Raw genomic sequence first — 23014 nt, forward strand, 5'->3', positions numbered from 1 at the left:
CAATACTAGTCACAATCTACGATTTGACCACACCCCTATCTACAATAATCTAGAATGTCCAAGTAGTTGAAGTTGAGCCCCGCGCAAAACTCAACGTACAACTGTTGTGCAAAATAAAGAGGTATCTAGTCATTATTAGGATAACAACCATGTGCAACTAAAAACTAAGGATTGATCATGCTAGCAATAATAGGATCTGTGCATTGTGTGACTTGGTAGACTCTCACCCTACCCTGTGCTCCCTCATATCCTGGAAAGAGATCTCTTTTGATGATGTCTTTGGGGGCCACCCTCTTGACATCATCAAAAGATGCATCTCCTAAAATCTCAGCCCTAAGCTCCCTAGATATGGAAGCTAATATGTCATGAGTAAATGAATGGTGAGCTCTAAATCTAGCTGTCAGATCCTGTAAATTCCTACATATAGTAAAACATATGTCTCTATAAAGACCATCATCAGAGGACAATATAGACTATTTTATTCTAGCAACCTCCTACTCTAAAAATGTAAATAAAGCATAGATATCAATGTGCGGAGGTGGTGCAGTAGGAGTTGCAGGTGTAGCCTGACCTAGAACAGGAGCTGCACAGGAGCCACACCAAGACCTACACCACTTGGACCTGCACTAGGAGCTAGAACATGAGCCGCATGATGAACCCTACCTTGAGGTACACCATAAGCCCTACCACAAGTTGTAGCACAAGCCCTACCATGAGCAACATGAGGAGCCAAAATAGGAACTACATCAACATCATGTGTCATACTAGGAATTGCATTAGGTGTTGTAGCAAGAGCCACAGCAAGCTAATTGTGTGAAGCCATATGATCTGTATCTAAATGCATCAAGAGCTAAGTCTACTGTACACACAATTTTTTTTTTTTTATTAAAAATTATACATGAAATTGAATGTACATCACACATGTCTAGAGATAATCTATAACATGTACATATGATCTAATAAAATTAAAATATATGATTGAATGCATATACATACATACATGAGAGTTAGAGTTAGAGTTAGAGTTATTTAGGGATAATCAAAGCATGCCAATATGAAAAATTTAAAAGTTTAAACAATTTAAAATATTGCTCAATTTCATGTGATTTAATCTAATTAAATTCATTTTGTTGAGATAGATCATGTGTGGTGTCACAAAGGTTGGTCATGAATCCTTCTAAATTTAGTCTAAACATGTGTATTTAATTATAAATTTGAAAATATTGGTCCATAAACCATCAATTAAAATATATATAAAATAAGAACATGATCTAAAGATATTAGATCTTATTTTATCCCTTAGATCAAATATTTGGAGTAGTTATATTCTAAAATATATATATAGTTTTCCTATTTTGTAGCTTGATTACTAAAATTTTATAAGAAATATAAAGGGTTCATCTTATTAGATATTTAAGTAATATGTTTTTATAATTTTCTAAGAAGTGCAATTCAAAACATTGAGTTCTATACATATGGGACCAATTCAAGTTTTCTATTAAAATACATTAAATTATATATTATGACATTGTGTTATTTCTATAAGGAATTAATCATATAGTTTATGAGTCAATCTCATTGACCCATGATGTTTGAAGAGTAGTGATTCACATGAATCCATTTCTCATGAGATGGTCTTCTAAGTTTATCAATATTATGACATGTTTTGAAATGATTTTCTATATTTCATTTAACAATAATCTATTCAAAATAAACTTTCAAACATGAAAATGTGTTAAATTAGCTATATATATTTACTTATTATTAATTAAAAATTAGCTAAGTCTATTGTATACTTAAAATAGATTATTATATATTATGATATTGTGTTATTTCTATAAGGAAAATATAGAAAATCTAGCTAATTTAACACATTTTTAATTAATAATAAGTAAATAATAAGTAAACTTAGATTTTCTATATTTAATTTAACAATAATTTATTCAAAATAAACTTTCAAACATATAATAAGAAAGTGATAATATATTTACTTATTATTAATTAAAAATGTGTTAAATTAGCAAGATTTTCTATATTTTCCTTAAATAGAAATAACACAATTTCATAATATATAATAATGTATTTTAATGATGGGGGGTTCCGGATGGCGGTCGAGAGTGATACCTGGTTTGCTAGGGCCTGTGTGCCCTAGCTCAACTTGCGACCATTCTAACTTCCTGTGACACTATTATTTGGCTGATCTGGGGTGCGTGGCCTATTGCTGAGTAGGTGCTCATCAGTTTTCTAGGTATCTGGGTTCCCTGTGGCCGTGGGTGTTTGTCGGTAGCCTGCCCTTGGGTTTTTTTTTTTCTTCTTGTTATTTCCTTGGAGGGAGCCTACGACAGTGTGAGATTGAGGGGCTTCTGCCCCGTCGTTGCCTTGTTGACCTATTATATCCAGGCTTAGGGTGAATGGGGGATCTTGGTGTCACCTCCCCCCAGCCTACTAGTGGAGATTTAGAGATGGGTGAGCCAGCTTCAGGGGTGCATGCCTGTAGTAGGGCTTTGAATGGTAATTTCCAATTGGGTAAGGAGAATCCTTTTCAAATGGGAAGCTCTGACTACAAAAAACTAATGGATGTTTGCAAAAAGCTGAGGTCTGGCCAATTCTGGTCATTCAACCTAAACAAGTTTCGGAGGATGTAGAGTACTAGAGTAATCACACTCTTATCTACAAATTTTTGGGCCTTCGTCTTTCATTTCTAGTGTTTGATTCTTAGGCCCATTGGGTGTGGAACTCAGAAGGAGATATGGAAATTCTATTAGCAGCTAATAATTATTTTATGGTTATCTTCTCATGCATGTCAAATAGGAATAAGGTTTTTGAAGGTGGCCCTTATTTCTTTAACCAAGTGGGGCTATTCATCAAGCCCTAGCACACAAGTTTTAACTCTGCTGAGGAAATGCCCTCTCGGGTTTTGGTGTGGGTTTGCTTGCTGAGACTTCCTTTGGAATTATGGAGGGAAGATATTCTTCACTCAATTTCTATGCTTTTGGGAAAACCTGTGGGATCAGCTACACAAACTCAAGACCGTAAGGTAATTTCTTTTGCTCGTATTTGTGTAGAAGTTGATTTGAATAATCCATTGCCAGATTCTTTGGAGATTTGTATGGGCCCAACTTCCTAGATCCAGCAGTTTGATTACGAGACCCTACCATTTAGATGCAGGATCTGCCATGAGCATGGGGATCTATTTTACAAATGTCCTAGGTATAAAAATCCCTCCTTGGATGCTCCAAGTGCCCCTAGGGAGGACAAGGGAAAGGCTAAAGTATCTAATGGACCTATTGACATTGAGGGCTTTACTCAGGTTAAATCTCGTAACAAGGGCAAAGGTAAGAAGAGAACTTGGATGGATAGGCAGACTGATGGCACCTTTAATAGGTTTGATGCTCTTGGAGACTTGGTCCAAGAGGAAGGTATCCCAATTGAGCTCTCTTTTGAGGCCAAAAATTAGCATGAGATTCAAGTAGAGGACATGTCGAGAGAGGATCAGATTCCAATTATAGGGGACCTTTAGGCCGAGCAGTTGGATATTGAGGTTCCCCCTCCTATTTAGGATATTGGGGATCTTCGTGGTTCACAGGGTTTGTAGGGCCCTGACTTGGTGGCCACTAACCCCCTTAGGTCTAAGGGGACATATGATTTTGTAAAGAGTAATAAGGCTTCTCTTGTTTTAGGCATTCAGCAGAAACCCTTCAAAAAGGGGCCTTCAGATAAACCATCAAAAAGTGGTAGGAAAATTGATCAGGAGAAAGTGAAGATAATGGGTGAAGTTTTGGTTGAGTCTAGGTCTATGCAACCCATTAATTCTCATTTCTCTCACCCCCATAAATTATTTTGCTATCATCGAATGTAAGGGGGTTGAACAACATCCCCAAACAAAAGGTTATTCGCAAATTAATTAAGTCTAAGTCACCTGATATGGTCTTTCTTCAGGAAACTAAGCTTTCATTGGATGGATTGGCTAATTGTGTTGCTTATATCTGGCCCTAGGGCTCTTGAGAGGGGGTGGGTGCCTTGAATATTTCAAGAGGGTTGGCTTGCTTCTAGGACCCAAGGAGAGTCTCCCCATTATGGTGGATCTCCAGTCGGTCATCCATTTCTTTGATTGCCACTAGCTTTGAGAATGGAGAAAGGTGTTTGTTATCCAATATTTATGCTCCCATAGAATTTGCAAGTAAATCCCAATTATGGGCCCATATTAGATTCATCTGATCCCTATAACTTTATCTCCCATGGATTACAGCAGGAGATTTTAATGTAGTCATTAGCCTAGAGGAAAAAAGGGGAGAGCTTGCTAGGCTGGATCAATCTTTAAATCTTCTTAGAGATATGATTAGCTTATTATTTCTCATTAATGTGAAGCTAACTAATGGTGTCTTTACATGGAATAATCAGAGATGTGGTGGTGAGGCTATCTCAAAAAGGCTTGATAGATTTTTGGTCTCATGCTATCAGATGGACAATAGGTGGATCACCAGTTCTAAAATTCTTGACTGGAGGGGATCTGATCACTGGTCTGTTCAGCTTTCCATCACATCTTATAGGGTCACCAAGAATCCCTCTTTCAAATTCTAGTTGATGTGGCTCAGAGACATGTCTTTACCTAATCTTATGGGGGATTGGTGGTATGAGGGGATGCCTAATCATGGTACGGCCATGTATAATTTTAGTAAAAGGCTTCAACATGTGAAGTATAGGCTTAAGAGGTGGAATAAACAATGTTTCAATTATCTACATGTTTAGAAGACTATTGCTCAAACCAAGCTAGATAAGATTACCCACCAAATTTGAGACCATGGGTTGAACTTTGAGATGAGTGAAGTTGAGTCCCTAGCTCTTAAGCAGCTAGAAGAATGGGAGCTTTGGGAGGAGATTTTCTAGAAGCAAAAATCTTGTATCGATTGGCTTTAGGAGGGGGATAGGAACACTACTTTCTTCCACAACTTTGTTAAGGCATGAAGGCATGGGAACTCTCTATCCTCTCTTGTCTTAATGGATGGAACTCGGATCTTTAATTGTGAAGATATTTCTAGGGAAGTAGTCAATTACTTCTCTGATCTCTTTTCTAGGGAGGATCCCAGAACTAGGCCTAAGGAGCGAGTCATCTTGGATTGTATCCCTCACCTAGTCTCTGTAGAAATGAATGGTGCCCTCTTAAGCCCTTTCTTGCTTCCAAAATTGGAGAAAATTGTGTTTAATATGAAGAAAGGTAAGACCCCTGGTCCAAAAAAGTTTCTGATTGAGTTTTTCCAACAATTCTAGGAGATAGTAAAGTATGATCTCCTAGATGTGGTCTAGGAATCATACAAGAATAATAGATGCTGAAGTCTTTGAATTCTACCTTCTTGGCTCTCTTACCTAAAAAGGAAGGCTAATCAATTGGATCAATTTAGGCCTATAGCTTTATGTAATTTTGTCTACAAGATCATCACCAAATTGATTGCTGAGAGGCTCAAGCCATTCCTCAGTTCTTTGATCTCTACTGAACAAGGTGGCTTTGTTGATGGAAGACAAATTTTGGATGGAGTTGTGATAGCAATGGAGGTTGTCCACTCTATAGCCACTTCTAAGGTGAAAGCTATGTTCATTAAACTTGACATGGCCAAGGCTTATGATCGGATGAGTTGGGAGTTCTTACGAAAAATTCTTTTGACTTTTGGATTTGCTGTGGAATGGGTTGATTGGGTTCTTAGTTGTGTGACCTTGTCCTCCTTCTCAGTTCTTATTAATGGAGAACCTTTTGAGTTGTTTGGTACCTCTCAGGGACTTCGGCAAGGAGACACCCTACCTCCCTACTTATTCATTATCATGGCAGAGGGTCTTGGAAAATTTTTAAAAGCACAGGTGCAACAAAGTTTTATCCAAGGATAGATTTGGAATAATATCTTTCCTTCGTACTCTCATCTTCAGTTTGTGGATGATACCGGATTGATGGTGTGGCTAGAATCAGTCAGGCAGTGAATATTAGGAAAGCTTTGGATACCTATTTGAAAGCCTTAGGGCAAAAAATTAATGATGATAAGTCCTCTATTTATTTCTTTAACACTCCTCGGCTTATTCAGAATAGGATTGCTAGAATTCTTAGGTTCCAAATTGGTTCCCTTCCTCTAATGTACCTTGGGGTTCCTTTGTCTTTGGGGGCTTAGCAGAAGGTTTATTGGTAGGGGATTTTGGATAAATTCAGAAGTAAGGTTAGTCACTGGACTTTTAGATGGCTATCTTTTGCTAGGAGATTGATTCTGCTTAAGACTATGGTGCAATCTCTTCCCATTTACAAGTGTTGTGTTTAGGTTCCCCCTTCTAGCTTTGTAAGGGACTTTGATGCTTTATCTCGGCAATTCCTTTGGTTTGGTACTCTTCTATCCTTGAAGTGGAGCCTGGTCAAGTGGGAGTATGTGTGTAGGCCAAAAAATGTGAGTGGCCTAGGGCTTCACTTGATGGCTCTTATTGTCATGGCTTTGGCTGCTAAATTGTATTGGTGATGGTGTAATAGTCAAGATCAAGAGTGGCCAAGATTCTTGCCCATAAGTACTTTCCTGGTGCAAATTACTCTGAGGTACCACATCTCCCTTTGGTGGGTAAAGGCTCCTGTATTTGGGATACTCTTAAGAGGGGTGCTCAACTTGTTAAGGAGGGGCTCTTCTAGATTTGTAACAAAGGCTCGAATATTCTAGTTTGGTAGGACTCATGGGATGGTCATCCTCCCATTCTTTCTAGTTTTCCCTAGCTTCTCCCCCTCACCCAACATTTTATTAATTTTGGATGGCTTAAGGTGGAGCATTTTAAGACCATCAAGCACCTGGGGCAGGTTGAGATGACTTGTTGGAAGGGATCTCAGGAGTGGCCAATGGGTGGCTCTGATGAGGATCAAGCCCTTCTCTCTAGAGTTCTAGAGGATAGGTTTTGCATCTCTCTCAATGGGAGGGACAACTTGTCTTGGAGTCCAAGTCCAAAAGGTAAATTCATAGTGGCTCAACGCTATGCTATTCTCAATAGGAACCTTCATGGCCTAGCTAAAGTGCATTGGTGGAGGAAGGTTTTGAGTAGATTTTTGTGGCCCAAGTGCAACTTTTTCTTATGGTTGTTGGCTCAGAAGAAATGCCTCACTTGGGAGAATCTCTGCAAATGAGGTTTTTAGGGACCTTCGATTTGTGTTCTTTGTTCACACAATGAGGAGTGTGTCTCCCACTTGTTTTTTCTCTGCCCCTTTTCAAGGGAGATATGGCATAGACGGTGGGAGGCTTGGTGTCATGGTTAAATTCATGCTACTTCTCTTATTGATTTTTGGGAAAGCTTGGGCAAACCTCCAGCGAAGAATTCTTTCTTACAAGCTACCTAGTTGGTCGGTCCAATCTTCATTCTCTGGAACCTTTAGCTGGAAAGGAATCGTAGAATCTTTTGTGATTCCAAACTTGGAAGCTCCCAATTATGGAAGCTAATTCTTAATTGGCTCCAAGAGATGATTTGTGCTAAGTGTGATATGTCTATTAATATAGATCTTGGGGATCAAGCTATTGTGAGGAATCTAAACCTAGGAGATAACTGTCAAGGATGCATTCCCCGAAAAAGATCAAGCCATGGTAAGCAATGGGTGAGTAGAGATGGGAAGTGGTCTCCTACCCTAACTGGGTTCTTGAAGATCAATATGGATGGGTCTTCTCGGGGGGACCCTAGTCATGCTGGTATTGGGGCCATTGGTAGAGGCAATGATGGTGTAGCAATTTTTCTCCTCTTTGTTTACAAGGGTCAACATTATAATAATCTAATGGAGGCCCTGGCTATTAAGATTGCTATTGAGTGAGGATGCTCCTTAGGGTGGTGGAAGATCATTAGTGAGTCTAACTCTCAGATTGTTGTGGATATGTTGAATAACCAGAAGTTGGAAGATGTTAGTTCGAAACTTGCCTCTTTGGCTAGACAAACTCTTAGTCTTTGTAGTTCCTTGGACTCTATCTCCTTTCATCACATACCTTGTGAATGGAATAGAGTGGTGGATTCCCTAGCAAAGTGGGCTTCTAAGAATGTGGTTAGATGGGATATTGATGGTAGGGATGAGTTACCTTCTGAGTATTGTGAGATCATTGATCAGATGTTACTGGAGGACAGGACTAGGTAGTTTGTTTTGGGCCTCTGGCCTTTTTTTTGTAACTTGGTTTTGATTGAATAAATTTTTACCCCTCTTTTTTCAAAAAAAAAAAAAATTTATTTTAATGTGTGGTTTTTTCAAATAAGTGAAAATAGTATCATTTGATTAAAGATGTTGTATTATAATTTAGATTTATGAAATAAAAAATGCATGTGCACTCAATTTTTTATCATACTAATTTTAACCATATCTCCAAATTTTCATAGATGTTCAAGTTTAGGTTAGATCTTGAGGGAAAAAAAGGGAAAAAAAGTCAACTTTTGAAACGTTTTTTAATCCCTTATTTTCAAGCTTTTATCCAAACTAGTTTTTAAATCATTTACAAGAATCTCAATCTTTTATCATGAGACAAAATAATTTTTTATTAATGTTTCTACTAAGGTTCAAACAACCTCTAGGCTTTTATGATTTTCATCCTTATGCCCTAAGAAATTCAATGTGCTTGCATATTTAAAACTTCAAGTTGACACAATGTTAGAGTTCATATCTAACTTAGTACTCAAATGCTTGTTGGGCTAGTATACCCATGGGAATTGTACCCCTAACAATATATTGAGCTGGTGGATTAGGACTATTCATGTTAATATGATATCTTCACATGAGATGGGATCCCTCATTTGCAACCTCAGCTAAATTGGGCTAGACTAAAAATTCTATAACGACCAATGACAAAGAAGAGAAATAAATTGAATGCTATCCTCAAAACTAAAAATTTAATATCAAATATTTTCCCTTGTTCTTCATTGATTTGGAGAGATAAATGGATTCACTCTAACCCTTGAGCAATAAGAGAACATTTGACAGTAGACCAATTTGTAAATGCCCCAAGATAAAGAGACTTTGAAATTTATCCATTGTACTATGTGGGAGAGGATGATGTAGTTGAACAGTTAGAAAATTGAATAATAAGCCACGAGACTAGAACCTAACCTTCACGATTGCTTCTTGTGCTTCAAATCTAAGCAACTAGAGATCAACTCTCTCATTCAAGGTATCAAAGTATGAACTTATTGAATCTAGTTGAGGATTGAAGAAACTTATAGTAAGGGTTTGTGAATTATGGTCTTTGGTGAATGATTAGGTATATCAAATACAACTTGAATGTGCATACTCCATTTTGATTATTATTTTTCTAGGGGCAACATAACACTGGTAACTTTAAACAAAATAGATCATTCAGATCCATGGGTATGATGGTGATGAGTAAGTTCTAGTTAGATCTACAAAAGAATTAAAATGGATAGACAATGTTGTGAACCTTGCATGAACTTCTTGTATAATATCTTCAAGTTCTCTTTGTTAACATATTTAATAGAAGTAGATCTAGGTACCTCTCTTTTTTTTCGAGCTAAGTTAGTGTGGACATGTATATATAATTGGTCTTAAGAAAGTGTACAAATATGTAGGAGTTTGAAATTAGGGTTAGCGTTAGAAATTAGGGTTACAATTTTCAAGTTAGGGTTAGAAATTAGGTTTAAGTTTGAGTTAGGGTTAAAGGGTTACATGGTTAGAGTTATCTTTTAGCCTAGTTATAGTTAGTTTTAGGGTTATGTGTAGACATTGTTTATGTTTTCTTATGATCAAGTTAATGTTGTTATGTATTTATACATATATATAATCTTTACATGTTCTTATATGATATATTCTTTATGTTTGTAGATAATCACATTATGTTCTTATAATTAACTTTTATTAATTAAATGTTGTAACATGTATTCTTTAGGTCATACATTATTTATACATGTTCTTATGTATGTATGTATGTTATATTCTTACAAGTCTATGCAAATTAATCTACATTAGATTATATATGTATAATTTAGGATCTCCCCTTAAGACGTGTCATTGAATATAGTTAATTATATACTTAGAAATTAAGGCATTACAAATAATTACATATACACAAACTTGTTCATATTATATACTTAGATTAAGGCATTAAAAATAATAACGTATTTGAATATTAGAGAAGAAAGCTAATTTGTTCATGGTGAGTTGTGGGGTCTTGCATATAGTTGCTTGCAATTCAGAACAGTGACAAGGGAGATGTTATAGGTACCTATCTCACTTAAAATTGAATGATTTACATTTATAGACACTGAGGGTTGTACATGTGGTGGAAGATGATTGGGTGGAGGTATATTTTTGGGAAAGGAGGGCATGGGAATCCAATCTTGTGGGTAGTAAGTCCAATGATAAGGTACTCTATTTGGTTTAGGTCACATACTTGCTTATGTAAGCATTTTGCATGTGAGATTCAAGAGGATACTGGATCCTTAGGCCTCTTTGATGTAGGGTCATTTGAAGTTGTATCTTTGTATCCTTAGGAGGTTGATTTCAATGTGAGGGCTTAATTCAATCTAGTAGGTTAAATGTAACAAATTTTATATTTAATTATAGGTAGATTAAATATAGTTAATTATAGTTAATTTTAAGGCATGTCATTAAATATAGTTAATTATACTTAGATTAAATATATAGTTAATTATAGTTAGATTAAATATAGTTAATTAAGACATTAAATATAGTTAGATTAAATATAGTTAATTATACTTAGATTAAGGCATTAAAAATAGTAACATATACATAAAAATGAATATTGAAAACACATACATGTCTACATTTAACATGAACATATGTATTTACATACATCTATGAAATAAAATATACATTCTTTATGTTTGTATTTAAAATCTAAGTTATGCTCGTATATGTATTAACTTAAATTATTAATTAAATGTTGTAACATGCATCCTTTAGGTCATAGTCTTTATATGTTCTTATGTACTAGACATTCTTGTAACATATTAAGTTTAGGATCTCCCCTTAAGACATGTCATTAAATATAGTTAATTATATACTTAGATTTTAAGGCATTAAAAACAATAGCATATACATAAACATGATTAAATTGAAAACATACATGTCTACATTTAACATGAACATATTTACATGTACATTTATGAAATAAAATATACATTAATCTACATTCCTACGTATAATTTAGGATCTCCCCCTAAGACATGTCATTAAATATAATTAATTACACTTAGTTATAAGACAAATTAAGATCAATAGTTAACATATGTACATATAAAAATGTGAATATTGAAAACATGTATGTATGTCTACTTTTAACCATGAACAAATATACATACATCTATGTTCAAAATAAAAAATATATTTTAATCTACATTCTTATGTATAATTTAGGATACATTTTAATTTACATTCTTATGTACATAAACATGAATTTTGAAAACATGAATAAGAAATTAAGATGAAAAACATAGACAGAAACATGAATAAAACATATACGTAAACATAAAAGATTAAGATGTATTAAAAAATTAATAACATGTACATTAAAATTAATAAATTTATATGAATATTGGAAATATTTTTCTAAAATTTATTTTCTACACTATTGTTTTTTTAATATTTTTTAATATTTTTCTAATGTTTTCTAATTTTCAAGACTAATGTTTTTAAAAATATTTTCTAATATTTTATAATGTTTAAATCCTAATTTATTTGCTCGTAGTTTTCTAATATTAAATTCTAAACTATTTTTTTTAAAATATATTTTCTAATGTTTTTCTAATATTTAAATGTAATGTTTTTCTAATGTTTTTCTAGATTTGTTTCCTAATGTTATATTATTATAAATTTTCTAATTTTTTTAATGTTTTTCTAAATTTTATTTCTAAATTTTATATTATTATAAATTTTCTAATGTTAAATTTCTAATTTTTTTTCTAAATTTGTTTTCTAAAATTTATATTATTATAAATTTTCTAATGTTTTTTAAATGTTTTTTCTATAAAAAAATTCTAAATTTTATATTATTATGAATTTTCTAATGTTTTTTCTAATGTTTTTCTAAATTTGTTTTCAAAATTTTATATTATTATAAATTTTCTAATGTTTTCTAAATTTTTTTTAATGTTTTTTATAATATTTTTCTAATGTTTTCTAATGTCTTTAATATAATATTTTTCTAATATTTTCTAAATTAATATAATTAGGTTTAACATAAATAAACAATAAAAATATTAAATTAACATTAAAATATGCCTTGAAAACATTAAAAACATTAAAAAAAAAAAACATTAAAATATGCTTTGAAAATATTAAAAAATGCTTTGGAAACATTAAAAAATGCTTTAAAAAAGTAAAAAATATTAAAATAATAATATATAGACATACTTGAAGACAAGAATCTCAAGGAAAATGACAAGGCAATGCCGACGGAAAGAACAAGTTCAGTCCAACCCTTGGTTCTACAGTAAATGTCGTAAACAATGAAAAAAAAGGGTAAAAAATGGCATTTTAAAATGCCAAAAATTGATGTTTTATATGCTTGCAGTAAACATATTTATTACGTATGTTCACTACGAACATCCCTAAATATTTTTAAATATGTTCGCAATGAACATATTAAGTATGTTGGCAACGAATGTATGCTGCATCTGATTTCACATTTTGCAATTTTCTTTCATTTTTGTTCATCACACTAAAGTGGAACCCATTATTGTGGGTTCACCCAACTATTTTTGAGCTAACTCGAGATGAATCTCGAAGGATCTAAAAGATAAGATCAAATCTTTTACATTCCTTATGTAATTAGCATGCAGCCTATCAGAAAAATAGAGAAAGCATGCAACCAATAGGAAAAGTGTAAAGATTTGAGTGGGAAAAGATGGATGAATATCGATCGTGAATTCATACCTAACCCTAAGTCTTCGAAGCCTTTATAAGGAGGTAAAAACCCCATAATTCATGTGTGTAAGAGTTTATGTGTAAGGACATAGAAAAGGAACAGCAAAACTGCAAAATCAAGTTGATCAGAACAAAGCATCAGCACTACGAATAGAGTTATATCAGATCAGGAAGGATCATAAAAAATTGAGCAGAACAAGGATCTAGAATCAACAATTAAATATTGTAATTTATTAGATCAACACTTTCAATACTATCTAGCCATTGTATTAGGGATGAAAATCCCATGGAGATAGGTTGGTTTAGCAGCCATGTTGTAAACCTTTAACAAGGTGATAAATCCTTTAACAAAGTGAGTGTTTGTAAATCCTCTAACCAAGTCACTTTTAATAGAGTGTAAAGCCTTTAACAGGGTAGGCCTTTCATAGGGAAAACCATTGGAAGTGGTCAAACTTTGTAACCTCAATCAGTTACATATTACTGCACTGATAATTTGTGGGTGTCATCCCCACCCTAGTTTTACCTTCTCACTTTGGAGGGTTTCTGTGTGACCAAAATCTTGTGTTATCTACTTTCATGTATGTCTTTTCTTTTATGTTGATTTCATATGGTAGATGCATATGAATGATCTTAGTTAAAAGTTTTAGAGGTTAAAGTTTGTTACTTCTAATTCACCCCCCTCTCAGGAGTAAATATTCCCACTTGTAAATTCTAACATTTGGTATCAGGGCTGAGTTCTCATAAGGAGAAGTCTTACAGGTTGGAGAAAAGATCTAGAAATGGAAGTCTACAAACTTCAAAAGATCATAGAGAATTAGGTGATTGATATACAACTCATTCTACACAATTAGGAAGAAGCCAAAGAAGAACTAAGAAAATCCTTAAAGAGAAGAAGAGAGATTGTCATAGCTAAGAATGATACACAATTCAAGGAAATTGACACCTCAAAAGTGTTTGCAAATGGAGATTCCAAAGAGTTTGATCTACCAATAACAAACTTGATGGAGAAGAATAGAGCTCAAGTAGACAAGATCAAAACTCTCAAGCTTGAACAAGAATCACAAGCCATGATGCTTTGTGAAGTGACTAAATAGAAGAAAAGAGCCATTGAAGATAAGGTTATGCTAGAAGATGACAAGAGAAGCCTTGCCAACGGATTGGAGGAAAAGTCAGTTAAGCTTGCAAGAATCTCCAACATGTAGCTAGACACCCTAAGCTAAATGATGAATGCACATCATGAGCTAGATATCAAGGATATTGAGATATCCACATTGAAGATGCAAAATGAACAACTACAAAATGACTTTAAAAGAGAAAAGGAGATTGCAGAAAGCTTCAACAAACCTAATGAGGCTATCAAGTACTTTGAATAGCTACTAAAATTACCAAGAGCTAGCAATGATACTAGGACTAGGATACAATAGCACTAAAAAAGGAGAGTCATCCAAGGCTATAGAAGAAAGAAGTGACAAAGGTAAGAACACTAAACCTACTTGTCACTTTTGTGGTAAAAAAGAACATACTTCTAATGTGTGCAAGAGGAAGAACACCCATCAACATAACAAATCCAAAAATATGGATCACTGTCACAAGTGCAACAAGCAAGGACATCAGGCACATGATTGTAGGACTAGAATTATCAAGACACCAAAATTTGAAGGTCACTGCTACAATTGCAAGAAGTGTGGACATAGAGCCTTTGAGTGTAGATCAAAGCCTATGTATCAACCAACAAGGTCAAACAATCATGAACATCACTATAATTTGGACTACAACACCAGGCTAAGTTGTCACTACTATCAAGAATATGGACACATCCCACAAAATTGCATAAGAACACATTTCAGTAGAAATTATAGCAAATGGCTCAGCCAAACTACATGCTTTAGTTGTTTAAAAACTAGTCATATTAGCAAAAATTGTCCAACAAGGTCAAAGGCACCCAACTCAGAGTTCAACAAAGGAAAAGAGAAGGTAGATGTTGAAGACATTAGAGGAGAAATGAACAAAACATGGAAGAAGAAATATGGAAGCAACACATCCAATAAAAGGATCACTTCACCCAAAAGGTCAAGTGATCACACTTCATCCAACTAAGCAAAAGAAGGTATGAGGGACTAATATACAAAGCTTTATCATACATCAGTCCCAAGTCAAGCAAGTACTAAAAAGGAGAGATCAACATAAATAAAGATGAAAAGTTAAAATTTCAAGTTTCCACAAGAATTGTCGAGTTACCTTCTGATGTCAAGTAAAGGTCTAGTACATGTCGAGTTATCTACCAAAGTCAGTGGAAACAAAGTGGTTAGTTGTAGCCAAGTTGGTAGTGGAAGCCAAGCGAAGAAAAATTTTAGTTGAAGCTGAGTAAGGGAAACTCCAATGTATGTTGAGTGTTTCAAAAGACAATGGAAGCCAAGTAATGCAAAAATGCTTAAGAAGTCGAGTGGACAGCTGTAAATGCACTAACCATTAAATGTTATTAAATAAGAGTATATGATTGCATTTTTAATCATTTTTCTTCATCATGAATAGAGAGAAAAGATGAAGAAGAGTGCAGAACTATTTCCAAGCAGAGAATCTAGCATTTGAGCAGATTTCAACAGAGATTCAGCTTAGTTTCATCAATTTCAAGGTATTTATACTAGTGTCAAGCTATGCAGTTTCAAATTTCTTCGTGTTTAAATGATATATAGAAGAAATGGCCTCCAATTCTAGGAAACTGGAGAGAGAGTTGTTTGAAGTCCAATTATGTCCAATGAAGTGAAGCAACTTGACTTTTGACATATCCTTGAAATTGCATATAAAAATGACCCAATCAGAGCCCTATCCATAATTCCTCCTAAGGTAGTAATGGTGCAAGATGTTAGGAGATGCTATAAATATATGATAGGAGCCATTGGAGATATGAAGATGAGAGAAGCTTATGATAGGTTGTGTGAAAATGGGGTCTTGAAGGAAGAATATAAAATCATTGAGAAGAAGGGTTTAACTTGTGCCCTAGAATTCCCCACTGTCTTTAAAATTGAATGAATCAAAATTGCATTGAGTAGGATTCATAATGGAATTTTATGGTTAGAAGATGGCCCAATTAAAATATCAAAGAGGATTTTTCATAGGGTAACATGGTATCCAAACCTAGATTGGCCCAAAATCCTCAGAAGTGACTCCAAGAAAACCATTGAGAAGAATATAGGAGCCAAATAGAACAAAAGAGTTATGACCATAGATACTATTAAGGACCCTCTTGTTGATTTTGTTGTTAGAGTCATTTCCCACAATTTTTATCAATCTAGAAGACTCAACAATGTTCCATGCATTGTAGTAGATGTTGGCTACAAACTAGTTTAAAAGGATCATACCTATGACCTAGCAGAATTACAATTGTTGCAAATCAATGAGAACTTGGGAGCTATAAGGAGAACTAAGGGAGCACAATGTATATTTGGTGAAATTTTGATTTGTATATTTTTCTATGTACAGAATGAATTTCCATCCTTTGGAAAAGTTAGCTGGAAAAAAAATAGGACCATTGTAGCCCAGGTGAATGAATATATTGAACAAATGGGGGCAAATTTTGAAACACTTATGACTAGCTATTTTGAAGATTTCAAGAAATCCATAAAATAGAGACTAAGGATACCTATTTCATTAGTTGAGCAGCATGAAAATGATTTTTTTTCCCTGTGGATATTGATTATACTTACATTCAAGTAGCCATACCAAGGGTTAGATGGCTAAGACCTCTTGGTTACGAAATCAACATTGATGAGGCATCTACAGCCATAACATTGTTAGTAGAAGAAGTAGATAACAGTGCACCACATTTTGGCACATATGATGTGGTGAGATCAAAGGTAGATATGGAGTTAAAGATAACCTCTACATTAAAGAAAAAGGACAAGCTAGTGAAGAAGCTCAAAGCTAAATTTGGAGAAGGGGTACCCGAGGTAGAGGAAGAAAAAGATGAAGAGGCAATTGATGATGAAGATGAAAAAGGGCAAGGGCAACTAGAATTAACCCAAGGCATGGGTGAGGATGTTGAAGAAGACGAAGGTGTCGAGCAGGAAGCACCTAAGGCTGAACCGAAGAAGAGGAAAGCACAAAAATAACCTGCTACATAACCAAAAGGTAAAAAGAAAACAACCAAGCCAAGCCCAGAAAAGCCTACCACAAGGGCAAATACAAGGGCTACAACAAAGGTAGCCAAGGAATAGGAGAAGTAGAAAGCTACACAACAAGGAGGCCCAGTAGAGAAAAAAGGAAGAAAATATGTGCCACCCTGAGAGTCAAATGAAGCTGGATAGAATCTAATAATGAACAATTCAGAGTGGTAAGTCACACCACTAAATCTAACCTAGAAAATGTTTGTGACAATATTAGGGATAATGCAAATTTAACTAGATTGAAAACTATTGATTTCAATAAGTGAGCAGAACATAGTGGAAGAATCAATCTACACTATGATGGCCAAGTTCAAGAATACTCCACTTGAACTAGATAATACCATGCCGAAGGAGTTATATACAATTGTAGAAAATAAATAGAATTATTGCCTAAAAATGGAAAAAGAAATAAGGGAGTTAACTTTGGCTCATGTAATGTCTGACCTCACTAAAGGTCAAATAAGCAAGGCTAGAAAGAAACATGGGAACAAGTTTGCACCCAAATACAGAGCCTTCAACATTCTACAAAATAAAATTGAAGATGTTGTGACAAAATCCACTCTCATGTGGAAAGTCATATATGGCCTTCAAATAGTAAAGGAAGGACAAGAAGATCCCTTTGAGGGAAGAAATAATGATAAGGAAGAAGAGGAAAATGAAAAGGAGGAAGAAGGAGAGAAAGAGAAGAAGTTGCAGTGGAGAAAGAAACATAGAAAGGTGATGAGGCAATAGCTAAGAAGTAGCAACAAGAATAGAGTGTGCAAGACACACAACTGCCACCACCTAGTCCTCTACATGCTACACCTACACCTATAGAGATATTTATTGTGAAAGATGTTCTTGATACTTCAAGTTAGAACATTAATCCATTGACTATAGAGAATCTTAGAAAGATCCTTCACCAAACAAATTTGCAATCATAGTTGTGTACAAATCTAGTTTTGGTGAGTGTAGAGGAACTTCAAAAGGAGGTAGTTGAGATAACCAAGGAGAAAGTGAATCCACAAGAATCACCTTCACAAACTCTAACAACTACAAGTGGACAACCACAAGAGCAACAAGTACAAGATGCATCTGCTAAGGTTGATTCCACGGTGATAGTAACTTCAACAGTCAAGGAGCAAGTAAAGGAGAAAATAGGACAAAGGGATACCTCTACTCCTATAGCATAAAGTCAAGGTGAACCTCCTCTAATCACTATAATTGATCAAGGTAGATCTGAAGAAGACAAAGAAGAGGAGAAAACCCCTAAGGAAAAGGAACAAGAGGCAATACAAACATTGGTTAATTTTCCTACTATAGGGACTCCTGCTAAGAAACCTAGCATTGAAGTAGTACCACTACAAATATTAGCACCAAGCTCAAGTTCTACCAAGGTAGCAAGGGAACTTTATTATGAAGACCCTGCACTTGATGAAGAGATAGTCATACCAAGCTATGACTATAAGACAATGAACATAGCATAGATCAATGAAGTGCAAGAGGCACTAGAGAAGAAGAAAAAGTAGGAGATACTTAGAAATGAGTATAGACAAAGGCAAGCATTGATAGAAATCAAAGACATCTTTCTTAATGAATTCAGCTTACCAATACCTGATTAGACAAGCCCATCATGGAAAAACTATCCAACATAGTGGACCAGGTAAAAAATGAAGACCTAGATACTAATGTTAAATTATTTGAATGGTCTGAGAAGAAATTTCAAATTAAGGTCAACACAAAAATATCTAGTGAGATAGTACTGTCTCAAGTAGAACTGGCTAAGAAGATAGAGAAAGTGAAAGCAGTACTTGAGAATATATTCTCATTGTACTCCAAATTATGTGATTACTCATGCTTCACACAAGAAACAAGCTAGAAGATATTGAGCTTGGAGAGGAACCTCAAGATATCTAGCACATAGCTACCAAAGGATCCAGCTCAAAGTGAGAAGCATTTCTCCACAACACTTCACACTCAAAAGGAATTAGCTATACTTACAATAGATGAGGCTAACATCAAGGCCAAATTAATATAGATCTAGTCTAAAATCACCCCAAACATGGAAGCTTTGCATAAAGAAATGGCCTATGTAGAAAATATTTTGAAGAAAGATCCAAATATTTCTACATTGGAAGGCTTGGTACACCTTGAAGCAAAGACAACCATCCAGCTTAAGGAATTTTGGATACAAAAATGACACATTAGCTCAGGGGGAGTTATAAGTTGTTGAGGTATATAGTCTTCTACAAAATTTTGAACAAGTTTTTTGAAGTTTTGTACATATGCCAAACAAGATGTGTGTTATACTTATTAGAGATTAGATTCATAATGCTTAGTTAAGTGTTTTTGACACTCATGTCAAAGGGGGAGATTTTTGGTCTTAGAATGGTTTTGAAAATTGAGTGTCAACACACTTAACCAATTTCAAATTTGATTTTGAGTATAATACAAATGATGAGCTACAGTATGTGTTGAGCTAGAGATTCAATAGGTGTCGAGTAAACTTTAGGTGTCAAGCAAGTTTCAAGTGCCGAGTCACTATAGGTGCCAAGCCACTATAGGTGTCGAGTCATTATAGGTGTTGAGTCACTATAGGTGTCGAGTCACTATAGGTGTCGAGAAAAGAATAGATATCAATCGAGATAGAGTTACTATAGGAGTCGAGAAAGACAGAATTCCTGTATGTGTCGAGCATTAGCAATTAGTAAGTGTCGAGTAACATAGAATCAGCATATGAGTTTGTACCTTCACAAACTTAGATGTAAACCATTTTTGAGTTGACTCAGGATGAATCTTGAAGGATCTAAAAGATAAGATCAAATCTTTTACATTCCCTATGTAATCAACATGCATCCAATCAGAAAAATAGAGAAAGCATTCAACCAATAGGAAAAGTGTAAAGATTTGAGTGGGAAAAGATGGATGAATATCGATTGTGGATTCATACCTAACCCTAAGTCTTTGAAGCCTTTATAAGGAGGTCAAAACCCCATAATTCATGTGTGTGAGAGTTTATGGGAGAATGCTAGAAAATTTCAGAGGGGTGTAAGGACTTAGAAAAGGAACAACAACATTGCAAAATCAATTTGATCTGAACAAAGCATTAGCATTATGAACAGAGTTATATCAGATCAAGAAGGATTTGAACAGATTGAGAAAAATAAGGATCTAGAATTAGCAATTGAAGATTGTAAGTTATCAGGTCAACACATTCTAATACTTTCTAGCCATTGTATTAGGGATGAAAATCCTATGGAGATAGGTTAGTTTAGCAGCCATGTTGTAAACCTTTAAAAAGGTGATAAATCCTTTAACAGGGTAACATTCCAAGTCAGTGTTTGTAAATCCTCTAACCAAGTCACTTTTAATAGAGTGTAAAGCCTTTAACAGGGCAGGCCTTTCACAGGGCAAACCATTGGAAGTGGTCAAACTTTGCAACCTTAATCAGTTACATATTGCTGCAGTGATAATTGGTGGGTGTCATTCCCACCCCAATTTTACCTTCTCATTTTGGAGGGTTTCTGGGTGACCAAAATCTTGTGTTATCTATTTTCATGCATGTCTTTTCTTTTATGTTAATTTGACATGGTAGATGCATGTGAATGATCTCAGTTAAAATTTTTAGAGGTTAAAGTTTGTTACTTCTGATTCACCCCCCCCCCCCCTTAGAAGTAAATCTTCCCACTTGTAAATTCCAACACAACCTGGTATTCTTGTCTTCTTAAGTGCTCCAACACCAGAAAGTGTTTGTACTGTACTTTTCTAGAAAACCCTACTTTTAAGAGTTTCTAGGGCAATGACAACAACTTCTTCCCAATATACTTGGATCCTCTTCTTAGATCTTCTCCTTTGGCATCTAGACACTTGACTTCATCAAAACCATTTCCCCAAGAAATATTGGCTCAAACCAATCAAGAAAACTTCATTAAATTAACCTACAAGTTTTCCATTTCCTAGCCAAACTACTTTAGGGTTTCCTAGGGATTGCTTGCAAAATTGAAAAAATAACTCCCTCTAACTCCTCCTTCCATATTTACATAACATATAGTTTCTACCCCTTGATTCCAAGAGGCCATCAAGATCCCATGTCTAGAACTCAAGTTGTAGACATTTTCACACGAACTGGGAAAACAAAACTATTTACAAAGTAGTAATAGATGGTTCCAAAACTCAAAAACAAAATTACATAGATTGATTACATGATGAAACCTAATTTATCCAATTTAAATAGTTGGTTTTTCAATCCATTAAAGTGTAGATGAAGGCCAAAACTAAAAATTGTCATAGCAATTAGTGTAAATTGTTGATTCCGTCCATACACAAATGTCCACCACACATGATTAGGGTTTGGATAATATCTAATAATCATACTCCACCTCATTATACTGTAATGTTGAGCCTCATACCTAATGAATTCTCACTCCAACATTTAAGGAGAATTTCTCATGAGCAACTTTGACCATTTTTGCAAAAATGACCTTGTATCATTCCAAACTTGGAAAGTGTTCTTCATATCCATCCAATTTGATCAAAAAACACTTATGGACCACATTTTAACACTTATCCCTCATTTTTAAGATATTTTTCAAATTTTACCAAGTTTGACTCCCTTAGGACCTTAGAACAACAAATAGGCCTTATCAACTTAACCAAGAGCAAGCATTAGACTCAAACCTATTTACACACACTAAACACACCCTTGGACTTTATGCTTAGTCCTTATTAGTTCAATTTTTGGTTAGACTATCTACAAGCCAAAATCATTATTAGGGTTTCTCTTTCCTTGAGGTGCTCATGCGCCATACTCCCTTGCCAGAAAGAGACCAAGTTACTTGTGGTGAGAGGAGCTCCAGGTTGATTCCATATTTCTTAAATTCACTCTCTACAATCCATGTTGCTTTAGCTTCAAGGTTATCTTTCCATTTGATCATATGCTCTTTGTATACCTTGTTTCTAGTACTCTTCTTAACTCTAGAGTCTAGTATCCTTTCAGCTTGAGGTTGTAACTTCTCAAGTACTTGTAGCTCTACAACATCCTTATTTATCCCTATCTAATACCATGCCTCATCCATATCTAGAACTTTGTATGGTGTCAAGTCTTGAACATTGAAGATGGGGGAGATTGACATGTCTTTTGGTAGGTCAACTTTATATGCATTTGCACCATACTTCTCCAACACCTTACATGGTCCAATCCTCTTTATTTGAAGTTTACTTGGGATGCCCTTTTTCAACCTAGATTTATTTAAAAAACCATTACAAAGTCTCCTATTTGAAACTGTAGATCTCGCCTTCCCACATCTTTCTTTGCTTTCAAATTTTGAGTGGTCCTCATTAATGTCTTCTTCACTTGATCATGAATCTCTTTCACGGATTGGGAAAAATCATCTTCATGCCCATTGATTTTGTCATTCCTTGGTAGCTCTCTATGCTCCATAATACCCATTGGATGTGCACCATATATAATTTGAAAAGGACTCAATCCTATGGTTCTATTTTTAATATCATTATAGGAAAATTCTACATGGGGAATAACTTCATCCCAACCTTGTCCATACTCTTCAGTCAAACATCTTAGTAGATTAGCAAGAACCATGTTGATTTCTTCTTTCTACCCATCTATTTAGAGGTGATAGGTAGAACTGTGTGCCAAATTAGTACCTAACCTCTTCTATAGTATCTTCCAAAAATGCCCCATGAATTTGACATCTCTATCTGCAACAATACTCATTGGAAATCTATCTATCCTAACTATTTCCTCGAAGAAAAGGTGGGCTATATGACTAGCATGATGTGTGGTTTTGCAAGGTATAAAATGTCTCATCTTACTAAACTTATCAAGCACCAAAAATATAGTATCCAACCTTTTCTTTGTTCTAGGTAGGCCAAGTATGAAATCCATGCTAATGCACTACTAAGGCTATTTAGAATGGGTAATGGCTAATAGAGTCTTTTTTGGATGAAATTCCTTTAGCATTTTGGCATATCCACACTA

This window comes from Cupressus sempervirens, chromosome 2, assembly GCF_028749045.1.
Source record: "Cupressus sempervirens isolate cs-2001-9-10 chromosome 2, ASM2874904v1, whole genome shotgun sequence".
Classification (NCBI taxonomy): Eukaryota; Viridiplantae; Streptophyta; class Pinopsida; order Cupressales; family Cupressaceae; genus Cupressus; species Cupressus sempervirens.